Genomic DNA, 17,886 nt, shown 5'->3' with positions numbered 1-17,886 from the left:
GGCATATAAAAGCAGAGAATGACAAGAATGAAGAGAAATTGAGCTCTCATACATTGCCCATGGGAATGTAAAATGGAGCAGCCACTTTGGAAAGCAGTTCCTCAATAAGTTAAACATAGAGTTACTGTGTGTCTTAGTCAGCCAAAGGAGTGCTGATGCAAAATACCAGAAATCTGTTGGCTTTTTTTTTTGAAGATATATAAATATTTTAATAAAATTAGTACTAACAATGATATTGAATAAATAAACTGGATTTCAACATTAAAATTTTGTACTGCAAATGATAACAATATTAATAGTCAATCTGTGGAGTGGGAAAACATATTTGCAAATCATATTTCTTACAAAGAGACCTTGTTTCCAGAATGCATAAAGAATTCTTACCAATCAATAATCAGGCAACTGTTTCCATTTAAAATTCATGAAACATCTGAATAAATAATTCTCCACAAAAAAAATGCAAAATGGGCCAAATCAAATAAAAAGTGCTCAACATCATTAGTCATTAGGAAACGCAAATCAATGTAAAAATGAGATTCCACTTTACACATACTAGGATGTCTAACAATAATTTTACAATATATTCATGCAGACAATAACAAGGTTGGTGAGGATGTAGACAAATTAGAATGCTCAAAAATTGCTGGTGGGAATGTAATATGTTGCAGTCATTCTGGAAAACAGCCTTGTATTTCCTCATTTGATCTAGCAATTTCCCTCTTAAATGTATGCCCAAGAAAAATGAAAACTAATGTCTAAGAAAAAAGTGGTACATGAAAATCTGTAACAGATTATTCATAATAGCCACATGTAGAAGCAATCCATGAGAACCAACTGATGAAGAGATAATCGTCTACACAGTGAAATATTATTCAGCAATTAGAAGGTATGAAGTGTTGATACAGTCCATAATATGGATGAATCTTGACAGTAGCCAATCACATAAGATCACATATTTTATGATTCCTTTTGTATTCAGTTTACAAGTTTATCAGTCTATAGAGACCTAGTGTTTCAGGTAGTGAAGAGTAGTAGGGAGTAACTACTAGTGGGTGTTGAGTTTCTTCTAGAGATTTTGAATTCAATCAAAGTTAACTTCTGGTGATGGTTCTCAACCCTGTGACTGTTATAAACACTACTGAATTGCACCTTTTATACGGTTGAATTTTATAGTATGTAAATTATATCTTAAAAAATCTGTTAAAAATGAATGTGTTAAATTGAGGGATCATTTCTAAGAATAAAAGGCAGAGTAGTAACTGGCAACAAAAGACTTATTTCTATGAATGTAATCTAGGTAAATAATTAAAAGTTAGTAGATAATTGTGCTTTGAATTCCTAATTATCATGATTAATATTTTAATGGTTTATATTGTATTCAAACATTTAGTTTATTCATACAGAATGATTAAGTTTTATTATCAGAAATAGTATGTAGCATGAGGAAGTGTCACCTGTTTCTAATCTCAAAATGATAGCATATGAGCTACATAATGATCATTGCCTTCAGCAGCCAATTGTTGAACATAATGCTGCCCATCAAGGGCCAAACTCCATGGGACCAGAGAAGTTGGTGTTCTCTGAGGTAACTGAGGAGCATAGCACCAGCACTTCATTTTGGGGTAGAGAGCAGGGGCCAACCATAGAAATCAAAATCAGGGGACCTTGGCAAATTCAGTTCCAACTAAACTGTCCCAAATTTCTGACTTTACAGATATTAGATATGTTTCTCCTTTTGAGTCAGTGGTATTAACTAATTTATTTATTTTTATTGAAGTTAATAGATCACAAGGAATGTTACATTAAAAAAACATAAAAATATAAGTTTCCCATATAACCCACTCCCCACCCCTACCACATCATTTTTGTAAATTGTATTTTTTTGAAGATATATACATCACACAAAAAAAGTTACACTAAAAAATATAAGAAGTTCCTGTGTACTCCCCACCCCACTCCTCCCACACCAACAACCTCCCTCATCATTGCGGCACATTTATAGCACTTGGTGAACACATTTTGGGGCACTGCTACACTACACAGATAATAGTTTACCCTGTAGTTCACACTCTCCCCCAGTACATTCAGTGGGTTTCTGTTGGCTTTTATAAAGGGTATTTATGTGGGGTAGAAGCTTATAGTTACCAGGCCATAAAGCATAAGTTACTTCCTTCACCAAAGTCTGTTGCCACATGTTGGAACAAGATGGCTGCCGCTTTCTGCAAGGATTCAGGCTTCCTCTTCCTCCTAAGGCTCTGTGGTCCCAGCTTCATCCAGTCTCAACCACAGGCTGGGACAAGTCTCATCTCTCTCCTGGGGCTCTTCTCTCTCCAGGCTCATCTGCTCTGCTTTCTCCACAAGCTCAGCTGTACACTGTCAGGCAAATGGCTCCTCTCTCTTCCTGGGGCCTCTGCCATGTCTAATGGAGCCTTTTCTCTTTCCTCACATATCTGCTTCTCTGTGTATTTACTTCCCAGGGCTCCAGCATTAGAACTCCAACTAACTCCTCTGCCATGTAGCTTTCTCTGAGTCCCCACCCAATGCAGCAGCGACTCAACATCCTATTGGTATGGCCCAGTCAAAGCCTTAATCATAATTTAATCAAGGAAAAGTGAAACCTCTGAATCCAATACAATCTAATATGCCCAGAGGAACAGACCAGTTTACAAACATAATCCAGTATCTATTTTTGGAATTCACAAATAATACCAAACTGCTATACCATCTGACTCAAAAATAATACTCCTAGGTATATATCCAAGAGAACTGAAAACATATGTTCACACAAGTGTCCGTCAACTGATAAATGTCTAAATAAAATGTGGTATATTCATATAATAGAACACTATTTTTCCATAAAAAGGAATAAAGCACTGATTCATGCTGCAAAATGGATGAACCTTGAAAATCTTATATTAAATGAAAAATCTATGCATAAAAGGCCACATATTATATAATTCTATTTCTATAAAATGTCCAGAAAGGCAAATCTATAGAGACAGAAAGTAGATTAGCAGTTGCTAGAGGCTGGGAAAAGAGGGGAATGGGGAGTGACTACTAATATGTGTGGAGTTTCCTGTTGAAAGACAAAAATGTTCTGGAAGTAGAGAGTAGTAGTAGTAGTTGTACAACTATGTGAATATACTGAAAATAAAAACCACTTGTACTGGACACTTAAATGGGTGAGTTTCATGGTATGTGTATTATATCTCAATTTTAAAAATTTAATGGTGCTTCCTATCTCAAGGAAGATAAATTCCCATTTGATTTCCATATAGAAGTAGAGTCTGAGCAGGGAGAGTTATTACATTCTTATATTTGCCATCCTTCAAAGTCCAAATGTTCATTAGTTTGAACTCTACCTGTTCCATGTAGCCTTCCTTAAATATTCCTGCTTCCAGTGATCATAACTTTTCAAAGCTGCCACAACATGTAAGGGGATCTGCCACTCATATTATCTGTCAGCCAGTCAGTCAACAAATACAACAAATATTGAGTACCTATAATGTACCAGGCATGCTTATTCCTGCAGGGGACACAGTGATGACACAAAGTATCTACCTTCAAGGAGCTTTCATTCTAGAAGGGGAAGAAAGGAAGTAAGCATATAAAGAAATGGAAAATTAGGATAACTCTAAGTACTGATAAACAATATGAAGACCATAGAAGAGAGGATGCTGTTGGGTTGAGTGAGGGGTGGGAAAGGACTGAGAGAGAGGAAAGGATCCTGAAAGGGTAGAAGGGAGGAGAGAGAGAGGTGAAGGACCAGGAGGGAGGAGTTACAAAGGGGCATGAGGAAACTTTTGGTGATGATGAACATGTTCATTATCTTGAATATGATGATTTTTCACAGATGTATAAATATGTCAGAGCTTATCAAATTGTATACTTTAAATATGTGCTGTTTATTATATGTTACTTCTACCTTAATAAAGCTGTTAACCATTGAAAAAAATACGGAATAAGAATAGAAAATAGAGACTCGTGTGCAGCTGAGCTATCATGGTCAGAGGACCTTTCTGAGAAGGTGACTGTTATGCTGAAACTAGAATGGTAACAAGAAGGAAGCCATGAGATGATCTAGGGAAGAAGGAAGCAGAACAGAAACAGGAAAGAAGACAGAAAGAAGGCCAGTGTAGGGCCCCCATGTTAAGAAGTTTGTATTTTGTTAAAGTATGATGGGAAACTGATTGATGGTTTTAAGTAGGGAAGTGGCTCAATTATTCATGCAACAAACAAATCTTTATCAATCCTTTTCTAGGAGTCATGCACTATTCTAGATTCTTGGCATATATCATTGAGCAAACAGAAATCCTGCCCTCATAGGGCTTTGATTATTCTGGAATTGGAGGGACAAACAAGAGGAGGCAAATAATAAACAAAAAACAAAATATATAAAGTGTGAAATGGTCTTAAGTGCTATGGGGGAAAATGAAATAGGGAAGGGGTGAGAAGGCTGGGGTAGGGGGAAATTGCATTTTCACATAAAGGGGCCAGGGAAGTCGTCCTTCATTGAGTAGGTGTCACTTGAACATGAATTTGATAAGATTAGGGACTGAGCCATGCAGATACTGAGGGAAGAGTGTACCAGGCAGAATGAACAGCAAGTGCAAATACTTAAAGGTAAGAAATACGTGGTTTGTTGGATGGCTGGACAGTTCTTGTAGGGTGTTATAGGCCATTGTAAGAATTTGGCTTCTTCTAATTTGAGTGAAATGGGAGGCTATTAGACATTCTGAATAGAAGTTGACGTGATAACATTTTGCAAAGGATCAGTTTAGTTTCTGTGTTGAGAGTAAACTAGAAGAGGACAAGGTCAGAAGCAGGGATACCAGTTAGGAATCTAGTGTAATATTCCAGGCAAGAGATGATCATGACTCAGATTGTGGTGGCAATATTGAAAACAGTGAGAAGCAGTAGGATTCTAGATATGTTTTGAAGGAGAGTAAACAAGATTTGCTAAAGGATAGGATGCTGATTGTGAGGGGTCAAAGAGGAGACAGGAATGTCTCTGAGGTTTTTGACCTGCTAACTGAGAGGGAAAGATTATAGAGGGAGAACTGAATTTGGGAGAAAATTGGGAGATGCCTAGTAAGAAATTGAATAGTCAAGACTGAAATTCACCACCAGAGATAACAACCTGACAGTCCTCAGCATATTGATACTATTTATAGAAAAGAGAAGAGGTCAAACACTCCAGAAAACATCACCCAGTCTTCTTTATCCTCTGGCTTGTTGTTGGTTTGGGCCAATGGAAGACATGTGCAGAAGATCAGAGACAGCAGACAAGCAAGGTCAGGGCATTTTTCCCTGGGCCTCTGTCGGGCAGCCCTTCTCCCATAGTGAGAGTTTTCATTAGCTTCTGGTGACTGCTTCCCCAACTCCCAACTCCTCCATGCCTAGGATTGATGGAGAAACAACTATTTCTCGATGTTACCAGTAATGGGCACTTGGCGCTCTCTCTCGTTGGTTCCCTTGGCCATGTTGACTTCATTAAACTTTCTTCTGTTAGTGCTTCAGAGTAGGTGTTCTGTTTCCTGCCAGGACCCTAACGATCTAACAGTAGATCTGGTAAGAAAGAGGTTGGAGAAAGTAGCACTTGAAACCCAAAGCCCAATTTGTTGTGCATTATTCACAATCATTTGGATAACTGATAATTATCATAAATAATTTCTATATAATTATAACTTTATCATTCAATTTTGCAGCCTTTTACTATGTCTTATAATCAATTGGATTGCAGTTTAGTCTTGTTATATGACCTTGGAAAAGGTATGTCACTTGCCTGAACTTCAGTTTCTTGACAAGGTAAGAAAGTTGACAAGGTAAACTTCTTCTAGAAGTTCTGAAATAATAAGTTTGTACCTCCTCCAAGGACCTTGAAGAAAGTTGTTCGAGGAGCAGTAAATCTGATTGCTTAGTTTTAAATTATACTAAAATAATAGTTGTTCCTAAAATCCACAAATACTAGCTAGAATTAGGAGAGAGAGGGTTAAGGATAAGGGTAGTCTTTCAGTACCTGCAATGTCAAAATATATGTCATTTTAAGCTGTGTTCAGTAAATGGCTTTTCTATCAGAATAGATTCCTTTGGTCAAAGTCACATGATTAAAAGCAGAAAACACACTAAAGGTTTTGGAATGACAGTCTAAATATTGACCATTCCCAGCATGTTTCCTTTAGGTTTCCTCGCTGAAAGCTACATCTAGGAATGATACACAGTCAGGCAACCCTGGCATTTGGCAGCTGAGTGCCTCTGGATCTCTGGCCTTCAGCGCCCGGAGGATAATTCTTAAATCTACAAACTGTCTCATGCAGCATTTTTTTCCTCCTCCTCAAATAATATCCAATTACTGAGTGCTGTGCTGGGAGAACCTGGGGAAATGCTAGAAGGAAACGCAGCTGAGAGCCACTGTGGTTTGACAGCTCTCCAGCTACTTTGAAAATATTTTGGCAAAAACAAGATTTTAAGTAAAACTGTTTCCTTTGGTAACATACCCAAAACTGCAGGTTTTACATTTTCAGTTCTATGTTTTGCGCCAAAGTGGGGAGGAGGGGAAGCAAAAGGAAAAAAAAAAAGCTTTTCTTGAGGGCAAAATATAGAATCGAAGGAAAATGGGAAACACTTTGCATAAGAACATATGGAGGCATATTTCACATTCTCTCCTTACTTTCTTTTCTCTCCTAAGGAATTTCCCGGTCAAATCACATTTCCTTTTGCACTGAGATGATCTGGAAGGGATTCTCTGGAGATGGCCAGGCTAGGATTTGTGTTATTGCTTATTAGAAGATGATAGATTGTCAACCAGACGGGGTCAAACCACAGGGCCCCTTTCCTTCAGGCCATCCCACACTACAGTAGACACAGAGAGGGGTGAAAGGGATGTCATTCGTCTCAACCCACTATTTGGTCCTTGGAGAACATGCTTATCTTTTTTTTTTTTTCCATGTTCCTTCTCACTGCAGCCATGCAAAAAATCCCTCCATTCTTGAACATGCCAGGCTCTCTCCGACTTCTGGGCCTTTGTAAATGCTGTTTTCTTACACTTTGCCTAATCTTCAAATTTCAGATTAAATACCACTTTTTCAAGGAAGCCTCTTTTCATCCTCCAGACAATAGCTTCTTATGGTCTCCTTATCTGTTTATATACTCCCCAGTACTCTGTAAATTCCACAAGGGTAGGGGCCATATTTTGTTTTGTTCACCATCATATCCCCAGGGCCTGGCATACTGTGGGTGCTCACTTAAAAACTATCAACTAACTGTCTGACTAAGTCTACCTACCTTTACCTTCTCTTTCTCATTGTACTTCTGTCCTAATAATCTGCCCCTCTATTTTATTTTCCCCTATATTTCTTTCTCCTTTCCCCCCTATCATCCTTGCTTCTTTCTCTTCCTATTGAGAGACCCTGACTAAAGCAAGGATTTGTAGAAAACATACTCTCAACTATAGAAAGTTAATATTGTAATTTAATTGTGCTTGGGACTCAGTTGCTGAAGGTCACACAGCTAGTCAGAACAGAGTTTAAGTTGGAACTTTGGAATCCAGGCTCTTCATTCAATCTTCCTTTCATTATCTTCAATCCATATTAAGTGTTGGAAAGGAAGAAAGTGCCCAGAAAGTATTATTAATTTCCCTACAACACAAGTTCCCTGTCATTTAAGAGTTTGAAATATTGTTGGAGAAAAAAGACTTTATTCCTTAGGTCCTCCCTAAATAGTTGCTATTATAGGAATAAAAGAGGATCAGACTCCTTCCTCAAGTTCCTTCAGATTGAGGAAGATCCTTCTATCTTAGAGTGCTAAGGGGAAAAGTCAAGTTTGCGATTTAGTCCCTAAAATAAGCACTTACATGAAAAAGAGTGAACCCAAAGGTCCAACCAAGTCTTAGAGAGAGAGAGAGAAAGAAATAATGTTTCTCATCAATAATGGTGATAACAATAACTAACACACTTATTTATCGTTATATATCTGGCACTGTTCTAGGAACCTGTTCTAAATGACATGTATTTACTCATTCAGTGCCCCAACTCCCCCACTGTGCTTATTTTACAGGCAAGGAAACTGAAGCATAAAGATATGAAATAACTGTACAATGTCTTTAGTTAGTAGTGGAAAATCAAGATTTGAACCTGTCCAGCTTATACCAAAGCCAAAGTGGAGCACCTTTGATGAAGTTTCTAGCCCAAGAAGAAAGATTTAAGGTTTTTCTCTATAGATTAAATGTTTTTACAACTTTTGTGAAAGATCCTACTAACATAACCATGTTCCACAGGGCCTGAGATAATTTGGAGTCAAAACTGGGAAAGAGTCCTTCAAAATTGTGTGTCAAGCACCCAGACCCATGCCTGAGAGACTGAATAGATTCTGAGAATCAGTTTTGTTTTGTCTCATGCCCTTGTCTAATCCTTTTCACTTGTTGCCAGTTCAGTTCATTCAGATAGTAAAACTGGGAATAAATCCTTCCTCACAGCCAAAGAATATTTCCCAGGCATAGACATGAGGACTGAGAGGCTCCTCAAAAAAGGATTTTGTTCTTGCTTCTCTACGGCACTTAGAATAAAATACAAACTCCACACTACACAGCCTTGTGCAGTCAAGGCTACCATCTTTCTGAGCTGCTCTCCTACCATGCTCCAGCCATTCTAATCCTTCTCCAGTCCTTGAACTCACCAACATCAACCTGCCCCAGGGCCTGTCTTCTTGCTCTTTCCTCTTCTTGAAACACCTTGCCCACCTGTCTTCCATAGGTGCATTACCAAGACTATCATTCAGGTCTCAGCTCAACCGTTACCACTGTTGAGCAAAGTCTTACCAGTCTACCTTCTCTTTGTTCCATACAGCATAGAGCAACAGCAAAAATAAGTAAACAAGTAAATCTCCTGCATACCTTGCTTCAGTAATACTACTGCTTAGTATGCTGGAAAAATAAATTATTTGGGCAGGGGAGGAGGGGCAGGGCAGCTCACATTTAATTGTGATATTTTAAAATTGTACAATTGTTTTGACACCCTGCCCACCCTATCCCCCTCATTTAGTCAGATCTGGCCAGGAGGTCTTTCCTCCTGTCCCATTTTTTCAGGCTCAGTTTTTGCAGTAGATCAAAAGACCAAAACCTAACTTGAGTTACAAGAAACAAGACAGTGATGGCTATAAAGGGAGTGACCAGTTATAACTCCTTCACAGAAAAACAAAAAATAACAAATCCACAAAGTACAACAGCTAGATTTACAAAATCCATTCATCCAAGGGTGGTGGTGTTAAGAAATAAAAGCATAACCTTGCAGAAAAATACCTAACGAGCCATTTCTGCCCCTGCTTCTCTAAATCAGCCCATGAGAACATGGCCTTGCAGGAGAATATCAAACAACTCCTGCCCCCTGCTTCTGTAAATCAGCCTGCAAAAGCATGACCTTGCACCTGCCTTCTGCTTCTGTAACCCTGCTTGCAGAGTTTTGCCCAGCAATGCATTAACCAATGAGCAAGAGCCAAGCTAGTCCCACATAAAACCTATATAAACCTATAAAAACTGAAAAACGGGGCTCAGAATTTGGAGATTGACTCTCCTCTGGGCTCACACATACTAAATCTGTTCTTCCACCTCTCCAAGTGCCATTTGGGTTTTTTTGCCATTCAAAACTCCTGGCTTTGCTGCAACCGTGGAAAACAAGAGGGGAGGTAGGGGGGTAAATGGCACAGGGAGAAAAACAAAGGATTCAAGTCAGTCCAGGCACAGGAGCTGGCAAATGCTAGAAATAGCTGCAGAAAAATCTTTGGTCCTTTCAGACTCACAATGGTGTTAAAAAATCCACATACTGATGTGAGGAAATTCAGCCTTACATGCACCAGAGACAAAAATTACATTTCCTCAGAGAGAAGGGAGTGTGCAGAGACCCTTGGCAGAGCGGGTCTTGCCTTCACTGGGTAGGGGAAGGTGAGCAGGGAAAAGATGTGCCACAGCCTCCTACCAATCCCATCCATTCTCTTTGGATGGCAGGAGACTCAGTGGTCTGCAGCAGCCTTCAGATTAGCAGGCAATAGAGCAGTGAAGAGAACTTCTCTTCTGAGGATGAGCTACTCAGAGCAGATTGCAGGTAGACCATCTTGTGGACGAGTCTATTGCTTAAGAAGACCACCAAGGAGAAGAGGTGCAACTGCAAGAGTCTTTGCTTCATTGGTCCTGATAATGAATAAAGGAAAGAAGATAGAGAAGAGGTAGCCACTGATAATTCATGAGGACTGCATTGCTGTGAGAAAAGCCAAGGGCAAACCATATACAACGTAGTAAGGCCACTTCCTTTCTATATTTGACAACTGCTGGTGCATTTCAATTCTTTTACTGAACCAGGATGTTCAAAGCAGTGAAATGAGTAAAGGAAGGTCATATGCAGGAGACTAACCAGCTGACCAACAAGATGGATGGAAAAGAGACTCACAAGCATTCCCTGGAAGAGGAAAAGTGCTTGCAGCAAAAGGTTGCAAATCAGCATTTCTTTTGCTGACCCTAGGGTGTGGGTGAGGCTTCCTTCCTAATACCTCAAATGCCAGATCACCTGTATCTTGAAACCAAATGGCATTAACAACTTTGCTAAGCATCCAGAGAGCACTGAAAATTAATGTAAGGAAGAATTCCAGCCATAACCAAACATCTCCATGTAGCAATAGATCGCCAATAATTTGTTCTGTTACTGACTGAAGCACAGGAATAAACACTCCATAAAACAAGAGGAGACTGAAACTGAATATTCCACCATTCTGAGCACACACAGGATCCAAGCTGATCCTCTCTTTTGCTGATTGAAGCATCTAGTTTTGAGATGATACAAATAACCCACATAGAGTCTGATTCCCCTGCCAAGGTCCTGGAGAAAGGTTTTGATGCTGTCAGCCATCTCTTCACCACCCAAAATCTCTCCTCATGAAGGACTTGTCAGCTCTGTGGCCCAGGCTGCAGCCCCAGCCCAGCCCTTGCCCACCACGAGCCACTAGACTGCTCTGCACCAGGAGGCCTGTTCTGCCAGGGCTCTCCCAAAGCTGGGACCGCTGCGCCTGCACCCGGCATTCCCAGACTGCACAGGGCTGCTGGAAGTCAAGGTAAATTACTTATTAATCAAAGAAGCAAATAAGATTAGAGAATATTAACCAAAAATAAATTTGCTTATAGTGTACAATCATACCTTGGATTGTTGTGCTTTGCTTTATTGTGTTTTGTGGATATTGTGTTTTTTACAAATTGAGGGTGGTGTGTGGCAACCCTCTCTTGAGCAAGTCTGTCAGCACCATTTTCTCAACAGCATGTTCTCACTTCTGTCTCTGTGTCACATTTTAATTAAGGTATTTTCATTTTATTTTTAGACATTATGCTATTGTACACTTGATAGAATACAGTACAGTGTAAAATGAGCTTATATGCACTGGCGAAGCAAACCATTTGTGTGACTCACTTTACTGAAATAATTGCTTTATTGCTGTGACCTGGAACCAAACCCACAACATCTTCAAGGTATGCCTGTAATTAATATAAGGCGTTCTATCTGCTGTACATAGCTAGCAGGGCCACTTGTTTAATTCAGACAATCCTTGTTTCAGATATTATAATCAATAAAACAAAATCACATAAAGAATATTATTTTTTTCTATTCGCTGAGAAAGGAGGAATGAATCCAAATCTTGAATAGAAATATCACTTAATTGAGAGAGAGTTTTGAAAGTGAGGGTAGGTGGTGGAAATGAGACAGATGTAGAACCTCTCTCCATTTTAACCTAGTGAAAAGTTTAATCCAGAGATCACTTCTATTAATCCTGAATCTTATGGAGTAATCACTATCTGTAGGTGGTTGGATGAATTCATGTCCCCCTGGAACCTCAGAATGTGACCAGAAGCTAGGAAGAAGCCTTTAGAGGGAGCATGGCCCCATGGACAGCTTGATTTTTGACATCTAGACTCCAGAACTATGAGAAAATAAATTTATGCTGCTTTAAGTCATCAAGTTTGTGAGTATTTGTAACAAACAGCCCTAGGAAACTAATATATTATCTATGCATCAATTTTAATGAGGCATCTAACATCCAGCTTATGTCAATGAGCCAATAAAGGATTTCTGACAATAGACGAATGTCGTTCATGGTGTCATGTAGTTCCTGATTACATTCTCCTTATTGAAATCTCTGATGATGGTATTTGGTGAAAAAAAACTGATTTACATGTTCCTCATGTAAAACATTGGTCTGCAAAATCCAGAATTGCTATTTGTCAAGGCAGTATTTAGCATAAATTTTGGACAATAAATTAATAGAGCTATAACTTTTAAGTAGTGTGCTGGTTTGAGTCTTTTGTGGGCCCCAGAAAATTATGTTCTTAAACTAACCCCTTCCTGTGTGTGTAAATGTATTTTATTTGGGACCTTTTTGTTAGATTGATTTAAGGGACCTTTCAATTTGATCTCTTCTGATTAGATCGCTTTAGTTAAGGGCCTTGGATTAGATTGCTGGGCCCAAAGTGGTCCTAATCCTCTTGCTGGAGTCCTTTATAAACAGAGAACTAAAAGCAGCAGATACATAGGAAAAAAGCTGGAGAGACCAAGAGGCTGAGAGAGGAGGCCCATGGAGAATGAGAAGCTAAAGCAAAGAGTCCCAAAAGAGAGAAGTAAGACACGTGAAACTTACCATATGCCTGATCACCCACAGCTGAGCTTAGGGAGAAAGTAAACCTGGAGGGAAGGCAGAGACCTTGGCAGAGCTGCTATCATACCTTGCCACATGGCAGGAGTCCAGGCTCGCCAGCGGCCAGCCTTCGGTGAGACATTATCTCTAATGATGCCTTGATTTAGACATTTTCACAGCCTCAGAACTGTAAGCTTTTAACCTAATAAATTCTCTTTGTAAAAGCCAACCCATTTCTGGTATATTGCTTCCAGCAGCTTTTAACAAACTAAAACAGGAAGTAAAAGTTATATTAAACTATTTAAGAAGTGCCCTTTTGAATATGGAATAAGATATACCTTATATTTGTCCAAAGAAGACCCTGCTGACACGGCTAACAATAACTTAGTAATCAACCTCTCAGGGCACTTATTAATCAACCTGGAAGCTGTTTGTACCCTAAGAACTTTATTCAAATTTACTATTTTTTATTAAAGAAGTTGTAGGTTTACAGAAAAATTATGCAGAAAATACAGAGTTCCCATATATCCTACCTCACACACATCATTTTCCCATTAGTATCGTAACCTTTGGTAAAATTGGTGAAACAGTATTACAGTTATACTAGTAACTGTAGTCCGTAGTTCACATTAGGGTCCACTGTTTGTATTTTATGGCCCTATAACTTTTAAAAAATCTTTTCCAACCTAAAATTCAGAATATTCAAATATACAATTCAGTGGTGTTAAATTCATGCACAATGCTGTGCTAGCATTACCACTATCCATTACCAAAACTTTATCACCTCAAACAGAAACTGTACCAATTAAGCATTAATTCCCCATTCCCCACCCCAACCCTAGTCTCTGGCAACCTGTATTCTCATTACTGACTCTACAAATTTGCTTATTCTAATTATTTCATATCCCAGTCATATAATATTTCTCCTTTTCTGTCTCTCTTGTTTCACTCAACATAATGTCTTCAAGGTTCACCTATGTTGTTGCATGTATCAGAATTTCATTCCTTTTTACAAGTGAATAATATTACATTGTATATGAATACCACGTTTTGTTTATCCATTCATTGGTTGATGGACACTTGGGTTGCTTACATCTTTTGGCAATTGTGAATAACTTCACTATGAATATCAATGTGCAAATGTCTGTTTGAGTCCATGCTTTCAATCCTTTGGGATTTAAACCTAAAAGTGGGATTGTCAGGTCTTATAATAATTCTATACTTAAATTTCTGAGGAATTACTAAAATGTTTTCCACCATTTTACACTCCCACCAATACTGAATGAGTGTTTCCTCCACATCTTATGAAACATTTGTAATTTTCTACTTTTATATAGTAGCCATTCTAGTGGGTATGAAATGGTATTTCATTGAGGTTTGGTTTGCATTTCCCTAGTGACTAATGATGTTAAGCATCTTTTATTTGCTTATTGGCCATTTGTATATCTTCCCTGGAGAAATGTCTATCCATTTTTCTTAGCCATTTTTTAATTGGAGTCATTTTAGTTTTTTTGTTGAGTTGTAGGAGTTCTTTATATATTCTTGATATTAAACTCTTATCAGATATATGGTTTCCAAATATTTTCTCCTATTGTATAGGTTGTCCTTTTTACTTTTGTGATGAACTCCCTTGATGCATAAAAGTTTCTAATTTTGATGAAGTCCCATTTTTCTGTTTTTTCTTTTCTTGCTCATGCTATTGAGATAAAGTCTAAGAAACCATTGCTTAAAACAAAATCCTGAAGAGGCTTTCCTATGTTTTCTTCCAAGAGTTTTATAATTTTGGTTCTTACATTTAGGTCTTTGATCCATTTTGAGTTAATTTATGTGTATGATAAGAGGTAGGGGTCCACCTTCATTCTCTTACACATACACATTCAATTTCCCCAGCCTCATTTGAAGAGATTATTCTTTCTCCATTAACTAGACTTGGCACCCTTGTCAAAATCCATTGGCCATAGATGTGAGAGTTTATCCTTGAACTCTCTATTTGATTCCATTGATCTATATGTCTGTCCTTATGTCAATACCATACTGTTTTGATTACTGTAGTTTTTGTAAGTTTTAAAATCAGCAAGTCCTCCAATTTCATTCTTCTTTTTCAAGATGGCTTTTGATAGTTAGGGTCTCTTACCCTTCCATATAAATTTGACAATTGGCTTTTCCATTTCTGCAAATAAGGCTGTTGGAACTTTGATTGTGATTGTGTTGAATCTGTAGTTCACTTTGGGTAGAACTGACATCTTAACAATGTTTAGTCTTTCCATTCATGCCCACGTTATGTCCTTTAATACAGTTAGGTCTTCTTTGATTTCTTTTAGCGATGTTTTATAGTTTTCCTGTGCATAAGTCCTCTGTATCCTTAAATTTATTCTTGGCTATTTTACTCTTTTAATTCCTATTGTAAATGGAAATTCTTTCTTGATTTCCTCTTCAGATTTTTCATTACTAGTGTATTAATCAGCCAAGTGGGTGCTGATGCAAAATATCAGAATTCTGTTGGTTTTTATAAAGGGTATTTTTTTTTTTTTGGTAGAAGCTTACAGTCAACAGGTCCTAAAGAGTTCAACTCAAGATACCATAAGAGGTGCTTTCTTACCCAAAATCTGTTGCCACATGTCGATACAAGATGGCAGGCAATGTCTGTAAGGGTTCAGCCTTCCTCCTTCCTCTTAAGGTTCCATGGTTCCAGCTTCTAACAATCTCAGCTGTAGGCTGGTATAAGACTCATCTCTCTCCCCAGGGCTCATTTCACTCCAGGCTCAACTGCAGCTGTAGGCTATTAGGCTCATCTCTCTTCTCAGGACCTCTGCTGTTATCTATGGAGTTATCTCTAGTCCTCTGTGTTCTTCTGTGTATTTACTTCCCAGGGCTCCAACATCAAAACTCAAACTCTCTCCTCTGCCCTGTCCTTTCTCTGTGAGTCCCTGCCCACCAAGAGGGTGGGACTCAATGTTCTACTGATGTGGCCTTAATCATAATTTAATCAATTAAAAGTGAAATCTCTGAATTTAACACAATCTAATATGCCTAGAAAAACAGACCAGTTTACAAACACTATCCAATATTTATTTTTGGAATCCATAAACAATACCAAACTGCCACAACTAGTATATAGAAATGGTACTGATTTTTGCACACTGATGTGTACCCCACAAATTTGCTGGATTCATTTATTAGCTCTAGTAATTCTGTTGTGGATTTTTTAAGATTTTCTATAGGAATATATGAATCTGAATATGACCATGTCACATTCAGATTGACTTTTTTTCCCCCTCTTTATTTTTTTTAAAATGTTACATTCAAAAAGTATAAGAGATCCCCATATACCCCCCACCCCCCTCATCCCACTCCTCCCACATAAACAACCTCTTTTATCATTGTGGCATATTCATGACTTTTAACTGCAGTTTGAGAGACTTCTCTAAGATCTAATCAGAAGTCAACCTGGGATCTCTAAAACCAATTTAAGTGCTTTGGTTTTATATCAGGATTTCTCAACCTCTGAACTTGTCAGCAAGGTATTTATCTTTGTGCCTTAATTTCCTATCTATAAAATGGCAACAGTATCCAGTAAAAACTATCTTTTAGACTATTTGGGGAGTAAAAAGGAGAAACTGTGCTTAGAATTATTCCTAGCACAGAATGATTATTGTTATTATTATTATTATTAAGAAAAAAATGTGCAGATGCGGTCCACAGCTCCAGTGGTGGCCTACAGTGGGCCACAAGGTGGGGACAAGAGGCTGTTTTTTCTGAGTAGAGCCATGCTGCCTGGTCTGCACCCTGCCAGGCTCCATCTCACCTGAGCAGATGAAGAGCAACCCACGAGGCTTCAGAATGGCCCAAGATCCCAAGCTATCCTGCCCTGCTAGTTGCTTGGATTTTGCTTTTTATCTACCACGTGGGTCTTGCCTCCTGACTCAGTGACATTGTGGTTAGAAAGAAGTGGAAGAAAAGGCGCAATATGAAGTTCTGTTTGGTACTCTTGCATTAAGTCCTGGTTGATATTTGCAGGGAGCAAAATATATCAAGGAAATCATTTTTTTGGAAGAGGGTAGGAAGGGAGGGTCGGGAAAAGGAAATGAAGTCTTAGATTTTATATGATTTAAGAAAAAAAATTTCTGCACATTGGCAGAATAGCTAAATAAAATAATCCAGAATAAAATAATCCAGAATAGCTAAATAAAATATTTTTCTATTGAGAAGAAAGAAGAGGTGGATTTTTTTTCTTTTTGATTACAACCTTTTCTTCCCATAACAAAGCATAAATCATGGACACCAGAGAATAAGGTGAACCTCAAAACCCCTGGAAAAGATTTAAGGTTGTATTCTTCCTCAGGAGGGATGGGTAGGTGTTTTAGCCTCTCTTGAATCTGAAACAAAAAACATAAGGTGTATGCCATGGAAAGGAGAAAAGACCAAATTTGAATCATTGGAGCTGCCCTAGGCAGTACCCCCTTGGATCTACCATGAGGAACAGTGTAGGCAGCTTTATGCTCTCCATGCCCTTAATAACATCTTCCACCCTTCACCCAAGAAATGCTGTTAAGACATTTTCCAGAGGTTGTCTCCAAATACCATGGTGAAACCCCACAGGAAGAGCATGCTGGGAAATGGGAACTACAATGTGAACCTTGCCATGGTAGCACTTCAGACCAAAGGCTATGAAGCTGTTTAGTAGGACAAACACAGGGATGTCAGTGTTGTTGCTCTTACTGATATCATGGGCTTCATCATGAATCTTCCTTCCAGACTGTGCTGGGTCCACTAAAGTTGCCTCTCAAAAGGCAGCACTGGATCTGCAATCGCAAGGTGTCTACTACAGCCTTGACTCCAAACTCAAAATGCCTGAGTGGACTGAAGGCAAAAACAAGCTCAGAAAATTTCTAAAACATCATTTGTGAGGACAGAATTGTGAACTCCTGCTGGTGGTACCAGAAGAGGTGGAGGCTCACCAGAGGTGGAGGCTCACCAAAGTTGGAGGCTGATATGTGGCGCATTTGTGCCCAACTTACCACTAATCTTACCCCTTCAGTCCTCCATTGTGTGCTATGGCCTATACAATTGGTCTGCTCTTACCATTGCCCCAAATATCTCATCAGGTTTCCTCTGCAGATTGGACAGTGCAAAGGACAGATATGGGACCTGTTAGAATAACCACCACCAGTGTTTTTTTTTTCATGGAGTAGGAAGGTAGGAATGCTGTGTGCTTAGAGAAAG

The 17,886-nt window shown here is 38.7% G+C and overlaps 2 pseudogenes; one reads left to right on the top strand and one right to left on the bottom strand.

Moving 5' to 3' along the window:
* Positions 1 to 10,002: 10,002 nt before the first annotated feature.
* Positions 10,003 to 10,901, bottom strand: LOC111764354 (etoposide-induced protein 2.4 pseudogene; annotated as a pseudogene).
* A 5,729-nt stretch (positions 10,902 to 16,630) lies between these two features.
* On the top strand, positions 16,631 to 17,654 carry LOC101414064 (josephin-1 pseudogene; annotated as a pseudogene).
* Positions 17,655 to 17,886: the final 232 nt, after the last annotated feature.

The sequence above is a fragment of the Dasypus novemcinctus genome, chromosome 2 (assembly GCF_030445035.2).
Source record: "Dasypus novemcinctus isolate mDasNov1 chromosome 2, mDasNov1.1.hap2, whole genome shotgun sequence".
NCBI lineage: Eukaryota > Metazoa > Chordata > Mammalia > Cingulata > Dasypodidae > Dasypus > Dasypus novemcinctus.
This window is presented reverse-complemented; position numbering and strand designations above follow the sequence as displayed.